The sequence below is a fragment of the Pinus tabuliformis genome, chromosome 1_2 (assembly GCF_031772625.1).
Source record: "Pinus tabuliformis cultivar Carrire ecotype Pingquan chromosome 1_2, CPIR1, whole genome shotgun sequence".
NCBI lineage: Eukaryota > Viridiplantae > Streptophyta > Pinopsida > Pinales > Pinaceae > Pinus > Pinus tabuliformis.
The window spans coordinates 587874518-587896609 of record NC_142298.1 but is presented as its reverse complement, the minus strand read 5'-3'; positions in this window follow the sequence as shown (position 1 = coordinate 587896609).

Sequence of the window (22092 nt, the reverse complement as noted above, 5' to 3'; positions counted from 1 at the left end):
TTGCGATATGTTGCGAACCCGATTTGTTTATCAAAACAATTTTATTGAAATATCACATCTGTTGCATCGGAGGTCAGAGCAAGTCAGAGCGATATTTGATATCACAGTATCGACATTGTTGACATATTAGAACTTTGGCTTGTGCAAAAATTTAAAAATCTCCGATATACCCATTACAATGAAGGAATGTACCCATTCTTATAAAAGGAATGTACCCAAGCTCCCTCTTAACCAAGGACTTCATCAAGCTCCCTCTTGACCAGGGAATTCCTTCCAACTACTCTCTAGGTGGAGATCATGGGACAATCAACTGCTTGTTGGACTTCCTCTTCATGAATTTCTTCTTTGATATGGATCTTACATCTTTTGGGACTTCTTCGTAGGGAACTGACCATCCATCACTTTCATTCATGAATCATATCAGTCATGTAATCCTTCTTTTCATCAGAAAGCGATCCATTAGTCCATATCCGACCTTCCTTCATACTTTGCTACCTTCTTCACATCATGATTCCTTCAGGGTCTTTCATCTTACCACACGAGTAACAGTTGTAGATGACATCTACAATTTTTCCCTTGGTAGCCCTGCATTAGCCCATCCAGATATTGTTCAAAAATAGAAAATGAACATTAATTCAAAGCTACCTTTGTGATGGTCTTTCATCATGACATCTCCTTGTTTGCATCAACATACTTCACATACATTGACACATCTCCAAAAAGATATACAATGTCAAGGGACTGTTTCTTTTTCACACTTTATCAGGATCTTCATATCTTTCCCATGGAGATATCATAGTCAAATCATTTATTCCTTGGATGTTGATTTCATTTTCCATAGTCGCATTTTTCATGATCTCTTCCTTTCTTTATTCACACATTTCTTTCTAGGAATTTCCTATCATAGTTCCTTCAATTTTTTCAACCACCTCATATTTCATATGAGGACATATTATGTTGATTTCATATATTTAATGTGTGAACCATGCCTTCATGCATTTTTCTAGAGGAGATCCTTTCTTTTTATCACGCTCTTGAGGTAGAGCATTTATTCGGGTTACCTGCAACCATATGAAATGACTCTATTTTATCAAATACAAACACACATACCTCGTTTTCCTTTAGGCCATATATACTTCCTAAGAAACTTCCTTGATTGAAATAACTTCAATTCCTTAATATGCTTCACTTCTATTTACATCATTCCACCATCCCATGAATTCCCACAAATTGGAATTCTTGATGAAACACTTACTTCCTTTTAATCGATGAACCTTCCAATGAATATTCCAACAAAGGATCTTGAGTATCCTCATTCAACAAATGTTTTCCTTTTGATTGATATATGGTGTGCCTTGTATTATATGACTTTTCCTTCTTTACCATTTATGCTTCTAATGAGGTTACCAAGAGCTATATCCTTCCATAGGTGACTGCCATAGACTTCTATTTCAACTATCCTTCATTCTTCTCTAAGATGATGTCATCAACTCTTGCTTTCAATCATATGCTTATATGATACCATGATGCATCCTATCATGCCTCTAATGATTCCTACCATGATAGCTATATTTTAAAACAAAAAAACTTGAGACAAAAAATTGAAAAGAACTAGGCGAGGAAGACTATCTCAATCATAGTAGAGATCTTTTACTTCCTCTTTCTTGGATTTCTTCTTTTAAGCTTCCTCCACTTCTTCAATGATATGGGCTTCTTCCCTTCCTCTTTTGATGTTGTCCTTCTTGATCTTAGGATAATCTCTCTTGTAGTGCCCATATTCTTGACATCCATAAAATTTAACCTTTGCCATATTCTTCTTTCTTTTCTGAGGACCAAATTTCCCAAACTTCCCTTTTCTCTTTGCCATGGCAGCATACGCTTGAGTTTGCTCATTTGATCCTACATCAGCCTTTGCCTTCAATATGGTTTCTTCAATTTTTCATAGTAACCATAGATCATTGAATGGAGCAACTTGCTTCTTCCCATAGATACTTGATGTGAAATTGCCCCATTCTTCCGGTAGTGCATTGAGCTCTATGGTAGTCATCTCTTTGTCAAACATTATCTCTCCCAATTCTTGTAGCTGATCTCTTATTTCTGATACCCTCATAAAGTATGATGCTATTCCTTCTTATTTTGATATCTTCATCTTGTAGAGTTCTTGTATTAACTAGATCACTTCTCCTGTATTGCTTACAGAGAATAGTTCTACATGTTTGTCATATATTTATTTTGATTTTTCTGATTTTGATACATAGGGAATGGGGGGGTCCTTGATGGATTCTACAAGAATCCTTTCAGCCCTTACTTCCCCTTTCATATAACTTGCAAGTGCTTGAGCATCTTCCTTTGGAGGTTTTATGATTGAGCCCTTAACATGTTCCATGACCTCATTTTCTATGAGATTCAGATCTATTCTTTTCTTCCATGCAAGAAAGTTTGAAGCCCCCACCAGTTTGTTGCTTTCCTTGCAAAAAAACATTTTCACAGTTTTAGATGTAGACATAAATATACTTGTGAAGATGCTCCTTCAACCTGCTTCCTTCTTGAATTTCATGATGATATAGATAATAGAAAACTTCTTCTTGATAAAGATGGTTTTCTTCAAAAGTGATCCTTGACTCCAAAGAGAGGGAGATCACCTTGAGTTTTTTGATGATGCCAACAACTCCTTTGTTCTTTCTTCCCTTGGATGAGTATACTTTAAGATGCTTTGATTTGATGATTTCTTCAATTCAAGTAGAGTAAGGGTCTTTTGAGGTCTCCTTCCTTGTGATGATGATTTGAGCGAGGATCCCAAGGATTCTTTAACTGTGGACTTCTTCATTGATTGATCTGAGGTTTTGACACTTCCCTCAAGGTGATGATGTGGCCTTTGTCTTCAAAATGCCTTGGAGATGAGAGGATCTTCTTCATTCTTTTATGCCCTTGATATCCTTATAGAACCTTGATCTTGAGAGCTTGAGTGTTCCTTGTTGAGCTTCCCTTGACTTGTTACCTTACCTTTGATACTCTGTTTAGAAATCTAGGGCATAAGAATGAGGTGATTTCTCTTATAATGATAACTGCTAGTGAATGATTTTTACTTCTTTAGATTAGGTTCTTCTCTTAACATAGGTTATTAGTGTTATTCTTCATCAAACAACTACCAAAGCATAAAAAATAAGGAGACAAGAGAGAGAATGTAGACAAATAACCAGGGCCAAAACCTCTCCAACTTGAGAAGAAAACCCAAAAGAATTCTTCTTCTTATAGAAACTTTAAGTGATGAATACCAAGACCAAGACCCTTGACCTACTAACCACTCCAAGATCAAGGCACAAGGATTCCTTGATTTGTTTCTTCTTCCTTGAGTCAATGATAGTCAAATTTCTTGCTCCTCCCTCCTTCTCAGTTATCCTTTAGATTTCGGCTTCTTGGATCAGACCTGCAACCCTCGTCCTCCTTAGAAACCCTAGTTGCAACATGTATGATGGATGTTGACGGACTTTTGTACCTTGTTTTCCATTTGCTTGGATGGAAAGACTTCCTTTTGTAATTTAGCTTGATGAATACTATGACTTCCCCCTTGATTCGGCTTCTAGGATAACTCTTCTAGCCTCGACCCTTTTCTAAAACATATGCCACTAATTTCCTTCACACGTGAGGTGTATTAGTTCAAAACAAATCAGAAATAACACAGATGTTCCTCTCCTTCTTTCACTTGGTGATTAGCTTCCTTTCTTATGATTTTGACACTTCTATCTCTCTTGTCTTATGCTTGATTGAGTAGTGTCCTAATGGAGGCCAAGATCCTTCAATATATAGTGATCTGCCTATAGAAATAAGTCGACTTGTGCCAAGGGGTAGGTCGACTTGGCATACTAGAAACATTTTCATCTCTTTTGAAGGTCGACATGAGGTATATCTTGTGACAAGGTCTTGAAGGGCTTGTGACACAATTAAATTCACTTTTTACAATGTATAATATGCCAAAATGGATCTTCAATCTTTGACATTGACTCAATTGAATTTATGACTTAGTGACCAATCCTAGTAGTTCACAATGAGAGTTTGATCTATAATAAAATTCCTTGAGCATAAAACCCATGTCTCAAGCATAAAATAATTTTATTTTTCTTCTTTTTCATTATCTACATAAAATCATGACTACACATGTCATTATGAAGACCGAACCTTGTTACATATCTCAACACAATATACTCTACTTCTACTTGATTGTATATTCTTGCAGCCTCACTTCACCTCTTGAGACATATCTCAAAACACATCCAACTTTACAACATAGGTATCACATGCTTTGCTTCCATCCAATGTACATGGATTACAAGTAAAAAGGACATTGGTGAGGGGCGAAAAATGTTGCCATAAGCTCATTGGGGACTGTCAAAAGAGCCTTCGTCACCAAAAACTGAACGTCACCAAAAGTATAGGTGTTGTGGTGACGTTCAAGGTCCGTCACCTATAATGATTTATAATGACGGATAGTGATCGTCACCATTTCATATGAGCAATGGTAACAGACTTTAACCTCGGTCACCAAAAAACTGAACGTCACCAAAGATGGCGTTGACAAAAGTATAGGTGTTTTGGTGACATTCAAGGTACATCACGAATAATCATTATAATGACGGATAATGACCATCACCATTTCATATGAACAACAATGATTTATATTGATGGACCTTTCATGACCTTCATTGTTGATGCATATATTTGGCGACATTCGTTGACCGTCACCATTTCATATTTTGGTGAGGGTAAAAAAATGTCATGATAAGCTCATTGGGGACATTCAAGGTCCGTCACGAATAATGAATATAATGACAGATAATGACTGTCAGCATTTCATATCAAAAACAGTGATTTATGATGATGGACCTTTCATGGCCATCACTATTGATGTGTATATATGGTGGCGTTCGTTGGCCATCACCATTTCATATTATGGCAAGGGTCAAAAAATGTCACCATAAGCTCATTGATGATGGTTAAAAGAGTCTCTCACAAAAAATTGATCGTCACCATTCCATATCAATATCAGGGCGCGATGGAATCAAACCATCAACCTCCTGCTTGTAAAGAGGTGTTCTTCCATTGAGATAACACCTTTTAAAGAATCAGAATTTAAAAAATTAGACCTTGAAACTTTATAAATTGTAAATTCTACAACTTTCAATAAATTATAAAAATTAGAAAAGTCTTTGCAAATATTTTATTAAACAAGCAAAATAGCATTGACGTTGCAGGTCCCTACCTAATGGTTATGGAAGTTATGAAAAGTGGGTAGAGGGAAAAATAGTTATGTATGAAAAACTCAATATGTTCAGTTGAATACTCAATTAGAAGTGAAATTTTGAAGACATTTATAGCCTATAAATGACGTATAACTATCAATTGCACCAGATGTTGTAAAGGAAATATAGTAAATGAAATAGCATATGGAATAAGAGCATTGATGAAGACAGATACAATATGTTATAGTTTGAATGAATTTTGTTTCTAAATGTTGTTGCTGCTGGGTGACTTTTTATAATTTGGACCTCTGTCTTTCCTTTATCACGTAAAAATTCAAATAAAAATTAAAAAAATTTAGATATATGAATGATATCTAAACTTTTGTGAAAATGTAACACGGATCTCCGAGGACCATGAACCACTAGAAAAAGAAAAAAAAAGTCATCTAGAGACAATGACCAGGGAAACATGTAATTTAGAATTTCACAAGTCTGCACTCAAAACATGACAACCAACTAATGAAAAAGTTTGAAACTTATCACATTAAGAATGTCTCTTTTCCGCAGTGGACACCAAACAATAAGACAATAATTAATTTAGTTTAAGATAACAAAACATTGGAAAAAAAATATTGTGTTCAATTATCTGCCAGTGCAAAATGGATTTAATTCTGATGAAGCAAAAGAGTCAATACTAAATCACAAATAAAAATGACCAGCAACAATGTAAATTTTGTTTTTTCAACAACACAATCCATCACTACCTTCCATGTCCAGACATCTATATTTTGCAGTATTTAACAACCTCTTCTGCAGCAAAATCCAGTGAATAGATTTCATAAGTTTGAACTAGAAAATCCATAAAACATGGAGTTGATGAATTTTAAAGATGGGGCTGAAAACTAACCCTTGAATCATTTTGATCTCTACATGTTCACATCCAGGGAATGGTGCCTTTATCATTATGCTGGTGATGAGAAAGATGAGAAATCTAAATTGTTGTTTAGTCTTGCTTCACTTGTCTTGCATGTATATTGGGGCATTTGTTTAATTTCTAGTTCAAAGGCGTATGGATCAACATCTAGGGTAGAAGAGTTTAATTGTTCCCTAAGTGTGGATGAAATAGAATGCTCAGATGAGCAAATAGTTGTGTTGCCTCTTGCTTTAGGACCACCTTTTGCCCCTGTTGTAGGGGTCTTAATCCCCATAACTTGCTTTTCCCTTTTACCCACAACATGCTCCTTGCTTGGTGATTTCTTTTTCTTTCTGCTATGTGGAGTGCTTTCTTTCACTAGAATTTGAAAACTATTATGATTAGGTTGAACATACTGCATAAGACAAGCATGACGACTACCGGGCATATTACTCAATACTTTATTAATAGAACCGGGGTTACCTTGTGAACATATTATATTTGAGTTTAGTAGATTGAGAGAATCACTTTTTCTTGGCTTTCTTTTATCTCCCTTTGTTTTAGTTTTCTTTGAAGACTTTGGCATGTCCTCATCTCCCTCGGCCATCAATTTCTCAGAGTGTGTCAGCGTTTTATCATCTTCCTGTGTTTTGAAAATACCTAAATCTGATTCTGTTGAGGCCCTTTTCTTACTCAAAATAATTTTTTGTAGTACTTCTACCAACTACTGGTGAACTTAAAGAGAAAATTGGTTTCACAACACAACTTTTTTCAACTGAGAAACATGGAGACACATGAATACTTTGCATATATATTGTAGAAGAGGGCATATTGCTAGACGTAAACACCTTATCCTGCTAAGGTGTTCCAGTGACTTCACTTGGACAAAAAACAATAGCTTCACCTTCATTCTTCAACCACTTTTGTTTATTTGAATTTGACCTGTGACATTCTTTATCTAACAAGGAATCAAAATCATCATTGGTATTAAATTCATCCAACACGGAATTTGGAGGTCCCACTAACATCTACTTTTTTGTTACCATGCCTGAAAACCATGGAGATCCCTGTCGATACTAGAATAAGATGTATGCCTGTTGCTCAAGAACACATTCCTTATCAACCATTGTTCCCTGATAGAAGCCAAAGAGACAACACAACATCAACGTACACAAAATTCCCTACTGAAATATAATCATAACTTAGCTAAGAAGTCAAAAATATATTCTTAATTAATAAAATTTGTATTTAGAAATCCTGTTTCTTCAGATTTAAAAAAGACTGTACGTTGTATAACACTTATGTCTGTCTATTCAGGCAATTATATCATAGCATATGTCACACAGTAGCAATATATGGTACTTCAAGTAAAAAGACAAATTTGTTCAAGAAAATAGATTTAGAAAAGAGCTTTGAAAACTATATGTTTGTCATCAAAGCTTTAATTAGTTTCACAACAAACTAGTTGGAGTTAGAATATCAAAATCAATAATAGGAAAATAACAAGACAATGGCCAAAGTCGTTATTCATATAAGTTACAACTAAAGCTAGAGTCACTATTTCCATTGCAGATAACTGGAATTTGGGCAGTGGTCTAACAATTAGAGCTGATCAACAAGGAAGACTCGTCAATACCATCATTTTTTTCCACAGCCTGTCGTGTCTATGGATCTAGGTTTTGCTCTGCATTAAACTTGAAGGACACCTACAAGGCTCACATATTACCTAGGAAAATAAATCACTTATCCAAGAATATTACTTTTGGGAAGTCAGAGAAGGGTAATCTATTCTACTCTGGGAGGACTACTAGAATCAACTTCCCATGCTCGACCAAATTGATTGATTCCAAGGGTTAAAATATTGGATGATAAATAGAAGCATGACCATTGTAGAATACTATTGGCAAAGATTAAAATCCTGTTATGGATGGAGGGAACAATTTCCTAAAGAAAAACAGGGCTATCATGGGGATCTTGAAGCACTAGATGAATTATATTCAAAACTCAAAGAGCATCCAATAAAAATACAAACTATTCTACTTTGCTAGGCCTAAAAACATGAAGGAAAATGCAACCTTAAAGGAGCTTGCAATCTACACATTTCCCTTTTACAGCTACCAAAAGAAAATATTTGGAAGAAAATATGGAATCTAAAGCTTGGCAAAAAATTACAATCTTCCTCTAGCTCGTAGGTCATAAAAACCCCTTAAGCTATGACAAACTTAGGAAAACAGGGTTCATTGGTCCCTCGATCCACCATTTCTCCAAATCTAAGGAAGAAATATTGGACCATATCATTAATGATTGTCAATTTGTATAAGATCTCTAGAATAAGGAGGGTGAAACGTTCTAGACATTGGACATAATCAAAGGAAACAAAACCTTAACCATCACTGATTGGATAGATAATTTCTTCAATAATGGAATAGTCAATAGAGCTTGAAAACTTCTATTGATCTTCATACTCTGTGAAAACTAGAAGGAAAGAATCAAAATGATCTTCAAATCCACATAGAATTCAGTAAGTGAAGTTTGGAAGTGGATTATATCTAGTATCAAGGAGTCTATTTTACAATTCATCACCTTAGGACTATCAAGGTACCCTAGAAGAGTCAAGAGTTTCAAATACCCTATATGTAAACCCTTAGCGAGAACTAAGAGACAGAGGCTTTAGGACCACCTTTTACCCCTGTTGAAGGGTTCTTAATCCCCATAACTTGCTTTTCCCTTTTACCCACAACATCCTCCTTGCTTGGTGAATTATTTTTCTTTCTGCTACGTGGAGTGCTTTCTTTCACTATATTTTGAAAAATATTATGACTAGGTTGAACATACTGCATAAGACAGGCATGATGACTACCAGGCATATTACTCAATATTTTATTAATAGAATTGGGGGTACCTTGTGAACATATCATATTTGAATTTAGCAGATTGAGGGAATTACTTTTTCTTGGCTTTCTTTTATCCCCCTCTGTTTTAGTTTTCTTTTAAGACTGTGGCATGTCCTCACCTCCCTCGATCATCAATTTCTCTGAGTGCATTAGTGTTTTATCACCTGTCTGTGTTTTGAAAATACCTAAATCTGATTTTGTTGAGGCCCTTTTCTCACTTTATGAACAATTGTCTGTAGTAATTTTTCCAACTGCTGGTGAACTTGAATACAAACACCAAACCATAACACCATTCACTACAACAACAACTACAATGATGAATACTGCGATGATTACAAAGTTGCCTTCTTCTAATATAAAGGAATAATTTCAAGGTGCGAATGAAACATACACCATTGACTTAGACCCCTGTTACTTCTTGTTGCAGGAATGTATCAATAGGAAAACCCCATCATAAGGCCATAAATTCCACGCCCAAATGCTCTTCATGGGAGTATTAACCCAGAGTGTTTTCTTGGTAACTAAGCTTGTCGACATGTATGCTTATTATGGAAATATGAAGGGCACACACCAGGTGTTTGAAAAAATTCCCAAGCGAAATGTGTCTGCATGGAATTTTATTTTTTGAGGTTGTGTCAGGGATGGACACGACCAGGAAGCCCTCAAGTTGTCTTACCAAACGCAACAGGGAGGACTAAGTGGAGACACACCTTTCCAATTGTCCTCAAGGTGTGCGCTGAGATTGCGGCCTTGTAGTAGGGCAGGGAAATCCATAGTTACATGGAACACCACGACTACAGGATATTTTGAAATTAGAAATTGTGAAGAGGCAGGAAAGCTACTTGATGAAATGGAGCTGGGAAGGTTGAAACCCGATGTGATAATTTGGAGTGCGATGATATCCAAGTATGATTAGAATGGTTACGGAAATAGTGCAGTGAGATATTTTATAAAATGCAGTTGGCTGGAGCGAAAGCCAATTCAGTCACTATTTCCAGTGCTCTCGCTTCTTGTGCAGAATTGGCAGTGCTGCAACAATAAAAAAAATGGATGATGCATATGAAGTGTTTGTCAATATGCCAAAGAGGGATATGATCTCATGGAATGCAATAATTTCTTATTATGTGCATTGAATGGATATTGTGATGAGGTGTTGGGACTCTTTTATCAACTTCAAAATGACAGGAATTAACAAATGTAATTAGTGCGGTCATTGTGAGATATACTCAATTTGGTCATAGTGTTGAATCCTTGAAACTCTTCAGTTGAATGAAAGTTGCAGAGGTGAAGCCTAACTCTATTACCATAGCAATTATTTTTCCTTCATGTGCTGACTTAGTGGCTTTGCAGTGTGGGCATTGAATACATGGGCATGAGGAAGATTCCCTAACACTTTTATGAAATAAAAGAAGCAAGCATTAAGGTAGGCCATATCAGCTTCATTGTTATTTTATGCCTGCATCCATGCATGACTAGTAGATGAAGGCTAGCATCATTTCGATTGAATTAGTAGAAAGTTTGAGGTGAAGCCTAGAGTGGAGCATCGTGCGTGCATGGTTGATCTCCTCAGCCACTCGAGACACTTGAATGGAGCATATGTGATATTGTCAAACATCTATGCTACTTCTGTGGGATGATGTAGTCAACGTGAGAAAGCTAATGTTAGATAAGGGATTGGAAAAAAGGAATATCTCATTTTAATAGACAATTTTAGTTGTTGCTAAATTAGGATGTTTTGAAATATATCATGGAAACTCTTTGACATTGTTCTCGAGTTTCAATGATAATACACCCTCTTCATTTGAATCTTGACTCTCCAAAACCATGGAGAGGAGAGACATGGAGGAGTTAAAACTTTGTATACTACCTCAACAACCCTCAAGGTTGCTGGAAATAGATAATCATGATAAGATCCAAGCATTGGAAAAGTCTTGGTTGAAGACTTATGTTGTAAAAGATGAATTCATCAGGGAAGTCCTGGGCCAAGTTTGGAACTTTGTTGAGGAGTTTTGGCGAATTTCAAAATTAGCTCAAGTTTTTCTACAATGTTTGGTTATACAAAATCAGTGGAGAGAAAAAAAGGCGTTTTCAGGGAAATAAGCCAGCCTAATGAAGACCAAAAGTTGGGTTACTGGTTTGAAAACAAGAATTTCATTGTCAAGCAAATTGGATAGAGGGGCCAGCAAGGGAACATGCCAAGTTGCTGCCTCAGGCTTCCATATTTTTGTGGGCTTGTTTGTCTGTATTCAATTTGGTTTTGTGGTCAGAGAACCCTAGAGGAGTGCATGATTTGATCCTACAACACATTTTGGGAGGCACCATAATTGTTTTTGGTGGGATTCTTTCTTATTCAATTGAGGACTATGTCATGACAAGACTCAGCTGAGAAGGTGATGAATTCCATGGATGTTATAGGGATTTGACAAGAGGCTGCAAGGTCTGGGAGACTATGGAAGTGCATATATGCTTTTAATTGATACTCAAATGTGACCAAGCTTAAAAATCAAGATGGTTCTGGTGCAGAAGGACAAAAAAAAAACAACAAAAAAAATGGAGACCTTGTGCACCTCTAGAAAGTAGTGCTACGCTGCCTCACATCTATTGTAGCTATTGCAAGACTCTCATATATGCTTGAACATGGGAGGAACATGATCACAACATTATTTTCTTTCCCTTTATTCTCTTCATCTATGAATTTCATGGCAAGTAAAATCATCATTTTCTTCTTTTATTTGAGCATTATATGGAAGGCTTCATGTAACTGTTTCACAAGGGGCCATAATTTATTTTCAAGAGAAATTTGTTCAACAAGCCCTGATTAATAAGTCCTACCGGATCCTGTTACAACTAATACTTGAATATATCATTCCAGAAATTCTCCTCCTTCCAGATTGTAAATTGAGTAAGTAGTCTTTCTATATTTTATTTCCAACCAAAGTTTGTGGCTTCCCCTTGGTGCTCTTGTCGATGCGTAAATTCACGGTCTAAGTGTTCGGGTGTCAAGTTCTTGGAGGTATAGATCGATCAAAGCAATTGGGCATGGATCAATCAATATACTCATATGTATACGACATGCTCAATGTTTTTTGGTGGGAACATGGAACATAATAAATCTCATTCATTGGATTGATGGGGCTTTCTCATCTATCGCATATGAATTGATAGGGGTCTTCTTGGTGGATTTCTATCTCTTCCGGTGGTAACATTGGAAACTCACGTGTCGTTACAACAAACATAGAGGTGATGTCACATAAGCCATCCGTTCTGCCTGCACAGAAGCCGTTCACAGAAGGTAATGTTGTCACAGAAACCATGTCACTACCTGCACGAAGACATTCACTGCATTACATAGCCGCAATGGTTAACAACACATAGTTCCTTCCCCAAGGGTTCCTTATCTCTATCTCTCGATCTAACCGGTGAATGATTCTGTAAGAAAGATATTTGAGATGCTAGTTAGAGCGTCTAGAAAGCTTCAGGTATTGGAAAGGTGCTTCCACAATTGAAACAAGGTCAAAAGGGATGCTTGATATACTTGAAGACTTCTTGAACTTCGTAGAATTTGTATATTTTTCGAATGGATGTGAGAACTTCAATATTAGAAAAGCAACATTGAATAAATAACTTAAGTGGCCCAAATAACGAAATTTTTATTTTTCTTATTTCAACTCAGACTGGGGGGGGGCTTGGAATCAATTTTCCAAGTGAAAATACAGTTATTATATATGATCTACATTTTAGTTATTTATGAGCTCAATCATGATCTCACAGGATAGGCCAAGAAAAAACGGTGATTGTATATTAGTTGATAAGAAAGTGTTCTGTTGAGGAGAGAATATTGCAGCGGTCAGGAACAAACATGGATTTGGAGAATATGGTGATGAATCTTTGTAAAAATGAAAGTTTAAAGAATTATCTAGATCACAAAGAACCTTTATGTTTGTGGAGACTGCCACCATACCACTAAGTTCATCTCCATAATTGTCAAGTGAAAAATTATTGAGGGATTATGTTCTTGTGCAATTACTAATGTAGAAATGTTGTTTATGATGTGAGCAGAGTTCATTGTACAAAGATCAATGGTTCAAGATTTTTGATAATACACGACCCCAACCAGGTTTCATTAGTTTACTCTGTTAACCAAATAAGGTTTCATCAGTCCATGAAGTACATATAACATTCTAATAGCTTACTAAGGGTGTTTGTACTACCTATTTCTTGTACTCAAGGAAAAAGGTCTAGCAAATATAAATATGATAATAGTTCAACGAAGTAGGTGGCAGGCCCTCTAAGAAGTGAAGAGTCTTTGGGAATAGACACTCATTTACAATAAACAAGCTCCAAGAGTCCATTTCCAAAAATGGGAAATAATGCTCTGGCAGGTGTAGGGAGACTGCTACCTCTTTGATTTGAGGGCTACACAATAATCAAAGTGTATGGTTCAGAAACACAACCATACCTCCTCCTTGCATTCCATACAATGATAATTTTATCACTAGAATTCACCAGGAAAAGAATGGACTATGATTAGGTCAATTTTGTCAAAAATAAGAGCTCAATAACATTCAAGGTACCACAGGAGGTGTGTCCTTTCATAGTGAAGACGAGGACTGCTCAATTTATGTAGCTAACATGTTGAGTTCATTAGACCTTCAGAAGGGAATTAGCTTGAGGTATGATCCTCATGGGATGATAAGCAGGATGAGAAAATTTTAGGCTATCAAAATACAAGCATTAGGTAGATGAAGTTTTGGAAGAAGCATTGAATTTGGATTCTTGGGAACGAGTACAACAGGCTTTGCCTCCTTATTATTTGAAGCAAAAACCTACAACATCCACCATTGTAGCCTCTACCGAGATAATGTATTAGAAGAGAGGGGACAAAAGGCCAATCAGTGAAGTCACTTCAATTTCTAAGGGAAGGGAAACTAGCGAGAAGGCCAAGCAAGAAGAGTCTTAGAAATGACATCTCCTCAAAAAAATAGATCAGTTGTCCTCCACTGCATTAGTACAAACACAACCTACTACCTCAGGGATTCAACAAGAGCCTCCTCCTCTTGAACAAAGTGACATATTTTGAGAATATGCTAAAAAAAGAAAAAAAGAGAAAAGAATCCATGCATCCGCAGAAAGAACTATGTACTAAGGTTGGAAATTAGAGCAAAGGCCAAGCTAGACTCCTCACAACCTTGGATGTTAAGAGGGACCTAATTCAATTTGTAGTACTTGAACCAAAAGTCCCTAAGCCCAATTATGCATATGATTACTCTGCCACAAAAATCACTGTGGATATCAAGAACATTGGCAGTGTCTACAAGCTGGAGATACATAGTTAAACTGGAGAGGTAGTGGTCGTTGGCCAGAATGTCTGTAAGTATTGCTACATGATTAATTTATACTCCTACTGAGTGTGTGTTAAACAACAAATGCAAAATGGTTTACAATATTGCAACAATTGGTATGTCTATTGGAAGTGGAGTTTCCATTTCCAGAGATAGATCTCCAACAACAAGAAAGTAATGTGAAGATAACATAGACCACCTGGGTAGACTAGACTCAACCAGAAATTAATAAAATTCAATGCTAAGTTCCAGAAATTGTTAAGTGGTAAGCAATAGAATAGGAAGGAATGCTTTTAGCTACTTGAAATCAATACCATCATGTTGTGCTAGATGAAGACTTCCATTACATGATCAACTTGGCAAGAGTTGGCACAAGTACCAATTTTTATAGAACTAGATTGTTGAGAGGCTGGCTTATTGGAAATTGTCAGAAAGTTACAATGCCTGAACCTGGTAATTGTAGAGGTGTCAAAATTGTGGACTCCAATAAATTTAGCTCATTGAATTGTCTTAGTTGGATAACCATTCAAATAAAATATGATATTGGCTCTACTGACAGTTTGCTCAGATGCACATGTATGGGAGAAAAATGCTACTTTTCCTAATATAGATTTTGTCAAAAATAAGAGCTCAATAACATTCAAGGTACCACAGGAGGTGGGTCCTTTCATAGAGGATAGAACTCAGAGTTGATGACCCAAGGAAGTGTTCCCATTCAAGAGGTGAAATAAATAATGTTTAGTTCCAACTCAAGAATAGCCACCTAACCATATTGGCTTGGGAATCGCCAGTGAACCATGGCTGAGACTCATCCTCATGAGCATGCCTCACTATTGAATTTGACAATAAACAAACTTTCGTAAACAAATAGTTGCCACTAGATGAATGGTATCCACATCAACGACCATCTTTTATACATCTCATACAGTCTCATGCTGTACTGTTGTAGAAATATTTTGTGGACATTTGTAACCTAAAAAATGTCGGGTTGTTTTCTTGCTTATCAAAGCATTTAAGCTAGAATTTTTTCCTAGCCATGCTCCCAACTAACCAATGGGCATCCACTTCACCATATCTCAATGATTATTAACTTCCAAGTCCTACGACAAATTTTTTCCAGTGCACCGGTCTTTATACCAACAACAATATAATGATTCCCATGGACAAAACAACCACAAAGATCATAACCTGCTTTCATTATAGAGGGACAAGAATAATACCTTGAATGGCATAGAAAACTTCTTGGGTATGGTGAAAACATAATGTATCAAATGTGTCTAATAATACCCTCAAATATCTAACAAAAATATGCACAACAAGTTATTCAAAGCATATGAAATTTTTTTGAGGGGCAGCAGTTCACATCTTCACAAATCTCATCCTTATAATTTTGTGCTTTTGTTAGTCTTTTTGTCTGAGGTATTTTTGTGACTAATAGCTTCATTGTCACCATCAATGAAAACTCTATTCCCACATACTACATTATTTACTTTTGCAGTACCCACTTTAGTTCTACTCTTCTCGCAAACACACTTCCCAAGAAATTATATAAGTGGAGAGTTTGTGCCTATGTGGTTTGATGGCCCAATAGTCTGTTAACATCCTACTACATATGAATGGATAGTGCTATATCATGGTGAAAAATAATTGATCCATTTGGTGGACACTGTAACAAACTATGTAGAGATTGATCATATGTTTGCATAGCCATTGATGGTCTAGCCACTTGACAATTGTGACAAACCATACCAGCCTTAATAACATGTCTACAGATATTTCCCAACATACACCATGAGAGATCATAAATAGAAAACTCTATACTAGGATTCCACACAGTGTGTGTCTGTGAATGGTCACTTTGGCTAACCACCTTAGCAAACTTAAGATATTTGTCACTCAAAGTAACATCACCGTTAGCAATGTGCAGTGCCCTATGCCATGAAATGGAAGCAAGTTCTCCATATTTCATGTATCCACATAAGTAATCCTCCTTTGGGAAGTTGTCAAACCAATAATATGAATACACCTCAGTAGTTAGTTTGTGCACCAACCAATCAGTCTGTTGATATGCACCTTTGCCTACTTCCCAATCTTTCACTTTATTGTTTATATTTTTGTCCCTTCTATCTTCACTTACTCCAACCTTAGAAAAAGTAAATGGACAACTTTTATGCCATTGGGCTTACTATTAACAATATTTTAGGCTCTTCCCTCCAGTGATGCAACATTTTCTTCAGGACCTATAAGAACTAGATTTACAAGGACATCAAGCAATCGAGATAATGATGGTGAAAGGTTTGGATGTGATTCACCCTACCTAGTAGCATCTTGATTCCTTTTCATATCACATAAAACATTAGAACTGAATGATGATGTATTTTTTTGTGACTCCCTGAATCAACTAAGATTAATTGTTCAATAATCAATTTGATTTGCTGAGAGCTATATAGTGTAAACCCAAACTAAATGAGAAAAGGATAGCCATGTGTATTTTGTATATTATCTCTGAGCCTCACTTACCCAACTTTTGATCTATACAACAACTCTACACACTCAAGCAACAATTTAATTATTCCCATTGTATAAGCAACATCCCCTATCTTGGTGTTAAAATCCTTTACTGTCATTAGGAGTACTTTAATCAATTGAGAAAACCAAACTATATAGTACAAATGAGCTGGTAGACTAGTAATTAAAAGTGGAAATTTTTCTCCCTCTTGCTGTTGTGTTAACTTCTATGTTTCCTCATGTTCATTTGTTTGCATCATCCCCAGGAGCTAGAAGTGCTTTCATTTTATTTAAATACATAGCTAGTTCTTCTAACATCAGGTCAGGACTTTGCAACTTGTTTGGCACTAGTTATAGATGCATAGGCTTTTCATTATGAGAAGATGACCTCTCACTTCAAAATTCCACCAATGTCCTAAGTAGTTGCTCATATATCATTTACACTTCTAGATATTATGAGGTTCTAGAAACTCCCATGCCTTTGCACGTTATAAAGGGATTCTAGTTCTCCAACTTGCATTCATACTCTTGAATACATCTCAAATGTCTTGGCAGAATCTTGATACTCCATGTCAAAGAATCTATACTAGTTCATCTGACAAAAATGTCCCAAGGCTTGTTAACAAAACTCCCACATTGGGAATAATAAGCGTGAACTGATTTGGCCTCATATATGCTAGATGCATTTGATGAAATATGTTTAGTGCTAGCTCATAGTATCCACTCTGAGCATACCTTGAAATCATTGTATTCCATGAAAGCAAGTTTCTTATAGCCATTTTTCAAACACTAAGTGTTCATACTATACACCTAGACATTTCCCCTACATAGAAAGAAGTGCATTCCCTACTGAAACATTTTATTCAAATCCCAACTTGATGAGCAGAGAATGAACCCGCTTACCATTCTCTAAGTCCTCTTGTGAGGTGAAAGTGCCAAGAATGGAAACAAAGGTGATTGAATCCAATTCCACCCCTCCCCATTGCGCTCAAATAAGCAATTGCAAGGAAAACTCACCGTACCCTTCCTAAGCATATCTTGCTTGACTTGTTTGGCATTCGCTCCACAAGAAAACATCCAGAGAACACTTAGGAATGTGAATCTATCTGGCTTATGCTCCATTTAGCCCAAAATATTTAATACCTCGATAACATACCCGACCTAGGCATACCCTATTCGGCTCCCTTATCAAATCCTAAGATTAAACAAACCTTAAAGATGCTTGCAAAATTTAACCTATTGAGTTTCATGCCTGCCAATTTCATTTTAAAAAAAAATTAGCCTCCTTACACTGCTCACTATGTGCATAATCTGCAAGCATTACATTCCAAGAAACCACATCTCTTTTAGGCATTTCATGAAACAATTTCCATGCATCTGTCAAAAATTAAAATACCACATTTTTCATACATGTTGATAAGATTATTCCACACAAAAATGTCTGAATGAAACCCATTTTTAATTATGTAAGAATGGACCTGGCCTCCCTCTTCTACCACTTATGATACAATGTATACTTGCAAAATATGTGTATAATAACTTCACTATGCCAAAATATCTATGTGTTCTATATGCTTAAAATAGGATAGTAGGCCATGCCATTATTTATTCCATCCTTCTCTTTGGTGTTTAACCCTAGCCATCATTGAGAAAACGTTGGAATGCTAAAGTCTAGAATGAAGTTTATTTGATTCCTTGGATGTGGCATGGCACCATTCAATATAGATCTCAAGCGAGTAGCGCATTCAATTTGTTGGGAAATCCATTCAATGCTTCCACTAGTGTAAATGAAGATCTGGTCTCAAATAGGATATTTACAATAAGAACAATAATTTATGGATGAGAAACTCGTTGTCTCCTCTAACAATTATGAATATGTGTGGCAATGCATGGTTATTGGATTCTCTTGGTGGTGAAAATCCAATTTTTTTAATGACTAGCCTATAGTTTTGAATCAGGGGATCTTCATTCTAGGTTATCATTCTCACAAAAGAAATCGCCGTAGTTGTAAAATGGTTTATGATACATGGATATAATCTCTTGTTTGTAAGGCATCCATGATGAGCCCTAGAAGGAACATTTCTTGTTGTGTTATTTGAATTTCTGATAGGATTTATGTTATTGGAGGCTCCATGAAACAAAGTATTATTCAAATCCCAACTTGATGAGCAGAGAATGAACCCCCTTACCATGCTCTAAGTCATCTTGTGAGGTGAAAGTGCCAAGAATGGAAACAAAGGTGATTGAATCCAATTCCACCTCTCCATGTTGCGCTCAAATAAGCAATTGCAAGGAAACCTCACAACACCCTTCCTAAGCATATCTTGCTTGACTTGTTTGGCATTTGCACCACAAGAAAATGTCCAGAGAACACTTAGGAATGTGAATCTATCTGACTTATGCTCCATCTAGCCAAAAATATTTAATACCTCGATAACACACCCAACCTAGGCATACCCTATTTGGCTCCCTGATCAAATTCTAAGCTTAAAGAAACCTTAGATGCTTGCAAAAATTAATCTATTGGGTTTCATGCTTGGAAATTTCATTTAAAAAAAAATAGTCTCCTTACACTGCTCACTATGTGCATAAATTGCAAGCATTACATTCCAAGAAACCACATCTCTTTTAGGCATTTCATGAAACACTTTCCATGCATCTGCCAAAAATTAAAATACCGCATTTTTCATACACGTTGATAAGATTATTCCCCACAGACATGTCTGAATGAAACCCAGTTTTAATTATGTAAGAATGGACTTGACCTCCCACTTCTACGTTTTTTGATCCAATGCATACTTGCAAAATATGTGCATAATAACTTCACTATGCCAAAATATCTACGTGTTCTATATGCTTTGAAAAGGATAGTTGTTAATTTTAGGTATGTTCTATGCTACAACAATTTATTTCAATTTTCACAGTTAACTCAATATCTTTTCCAGATTAGCAATCACATCAGCATTAAAGTAAACTACAGATAGAACATAAATATAAATCACAGAAGACAAGCCAAGACAAGAGGACACAAGATGTGGCGCTAGGCAGGGACAAACCCCAATGTGGGGAAACCCTTGACCAATTCTTCTTATATGTTCTTCAATAGTTCAGCAGAGAGAGAGAGATAGTACATTTACAACAGAAGTCAACACTTTGACTTATCTAGATAAGAGCATAGATCATCTCTAAGAAGATGATACATGAGATCAGTTGAAGACATGCTGCTTCAACAAATTCTCCAAGGTGACTCCTTCACCTATCGTTGTGCTGCATTTCATCATCATGTTGGACCTCATCGCACTGCACCATGCTGCACCCATCATCACTATGCTGCATCTCATCATGCTTCATTAATCATGACTGTACCCATCACTGTACTGCATTATGTGACTTTTCCGGTAGTTCTGGCTTTTCCAGCTTTTCCGGCGTTTCCGGCAGTTCCGTCTTTTTCGGTAGTTCCGACTTTTCCGGTAGTTCCCGCTTTTCCAGATTTTCTATTAGTTTCGACAGTTCTGGCAGTTCCGGTAGTTCCGACTTTTCAGATAGTTCCGGCTTTTCTGACAGTTTCGGATTTTCCGGCTTTTCAGGCAGTTCCGGCTTTTCTGGCAGTTTCAAATTTTCTGACTTTTTCGGATTTTCTGGCTTTTCCGGCTTTTTTAGCAACGTAGAACTTATTTTCCCATGACTACATTTAGATCTAGGGCATGCTATCTAGGGTAGCGTATACCCTAGGGCACTCCCTCTAGCTGTCATCTTCATCAAACCCAAAACAGGATGAAGTGAGATCACAAGAGTGAGTGTGTGTGAGACAAATGACTTCAAGTCCTCTTCTATTTATATTAAAACGTAGAGGTTGAATAGACATGACTGTTGGGCTTTTGAGCCTACATAAGTTGCTGGCCGACTTGACAATTTGTCGATAATCAAAATAAATTCATATCTTCATAAATACTTATCTGAATTGGATGATCTTTAGATCAATCCTACACCTCTCGATGAGAGGGATCCAATAAAAATATCAGCTGCCATAAATAAGATGACCCACATGGATTTTGGCCCTAGTTGCCAATTTTAACACTCCCTCTCAACTAGGGAGAACTCCATCCGCTGATCCATATGTCTGACTGTACTATCTCTGCCATCAGTGCCCTGCACTGCTCTGCTCAGCTCTACTGGCTCTGCTCAACTCTGCTGGCTCTGCTCTTCTTTGCTCAGCTCTGCTAGCTCTGCTGGCTCTGCTCAGCTCTGTTGGCTTTGCTTAGCTCTGTTAAAATTGGAAACTAGGGCCAAACTTCATGTGGGTCATCTTATTCATGGCTGATAATATGTTCATTAGATTCCTCTCATCGAGAGGTGTAGGATTGATCTAAAGATCATTCGATTCCGATAAGTATTCATGGAGATATGAATTTATTTTGATTATGGAATTATTATCAAGTCGACCTACAACTCATGTAGGCTCAGAAGCTCAACAGTCACATCTATTCAAATATCAACAATTGTGTATAAATACAAGAGGACTTTTCCTCATTTTCACTCACTCATCTCATCACATCTCTCTCTCTCTACTGCGCAGAAAAGAGTCTCTTCTCTACTGCGCAGAAAAGGGTCTCTCTCTCACACATGTGAAGCCGGAAGCTGCTGAAACTGAAGCTGCAACTGCAGATCCAAACTTTGACTAGCGTGGACCATCAAACCTCCTCTTCTGATTTGCATTGTAGGTTCATCTGAACCTCCTCTGAAGGCTACAACTTTTGGTGGTGGAATCAAGTCGATCCGATGGACGGTTTGCGAGATATCCACTGCCCTAGTTTGAAGGAAGCTGCTGAAACTGAAGCTGCAACTGCAGAAGTGAAGTTTGACCTGCGTGGACCAGAAGATCTCCTCATCTGAACTATGATGTAGGTTCATCTGAACCTCCTCTGAAGGCTGCAACTTTTGGTGGTGGAATCAAGCCGATCCGACGGTCGGTTTGCGAGATATCGTCTGCCCTAGTTTTGATGATGAAGCCGCTAATGCTGATGCTGCTAATCTAGGGTTCGCCACTGCTGATATAAATTATATTTATTGTACTATTTCTCTCTGCTGAATTATTGAAGATAAAAGAAGATTTGATCAAAGGGTTTCCCCACACATTGTGGGGTTTGTCCCTAGCTAGCCGCCACATCTTGTGTCTCTTGTCTTGGCTTGTTTTCTGT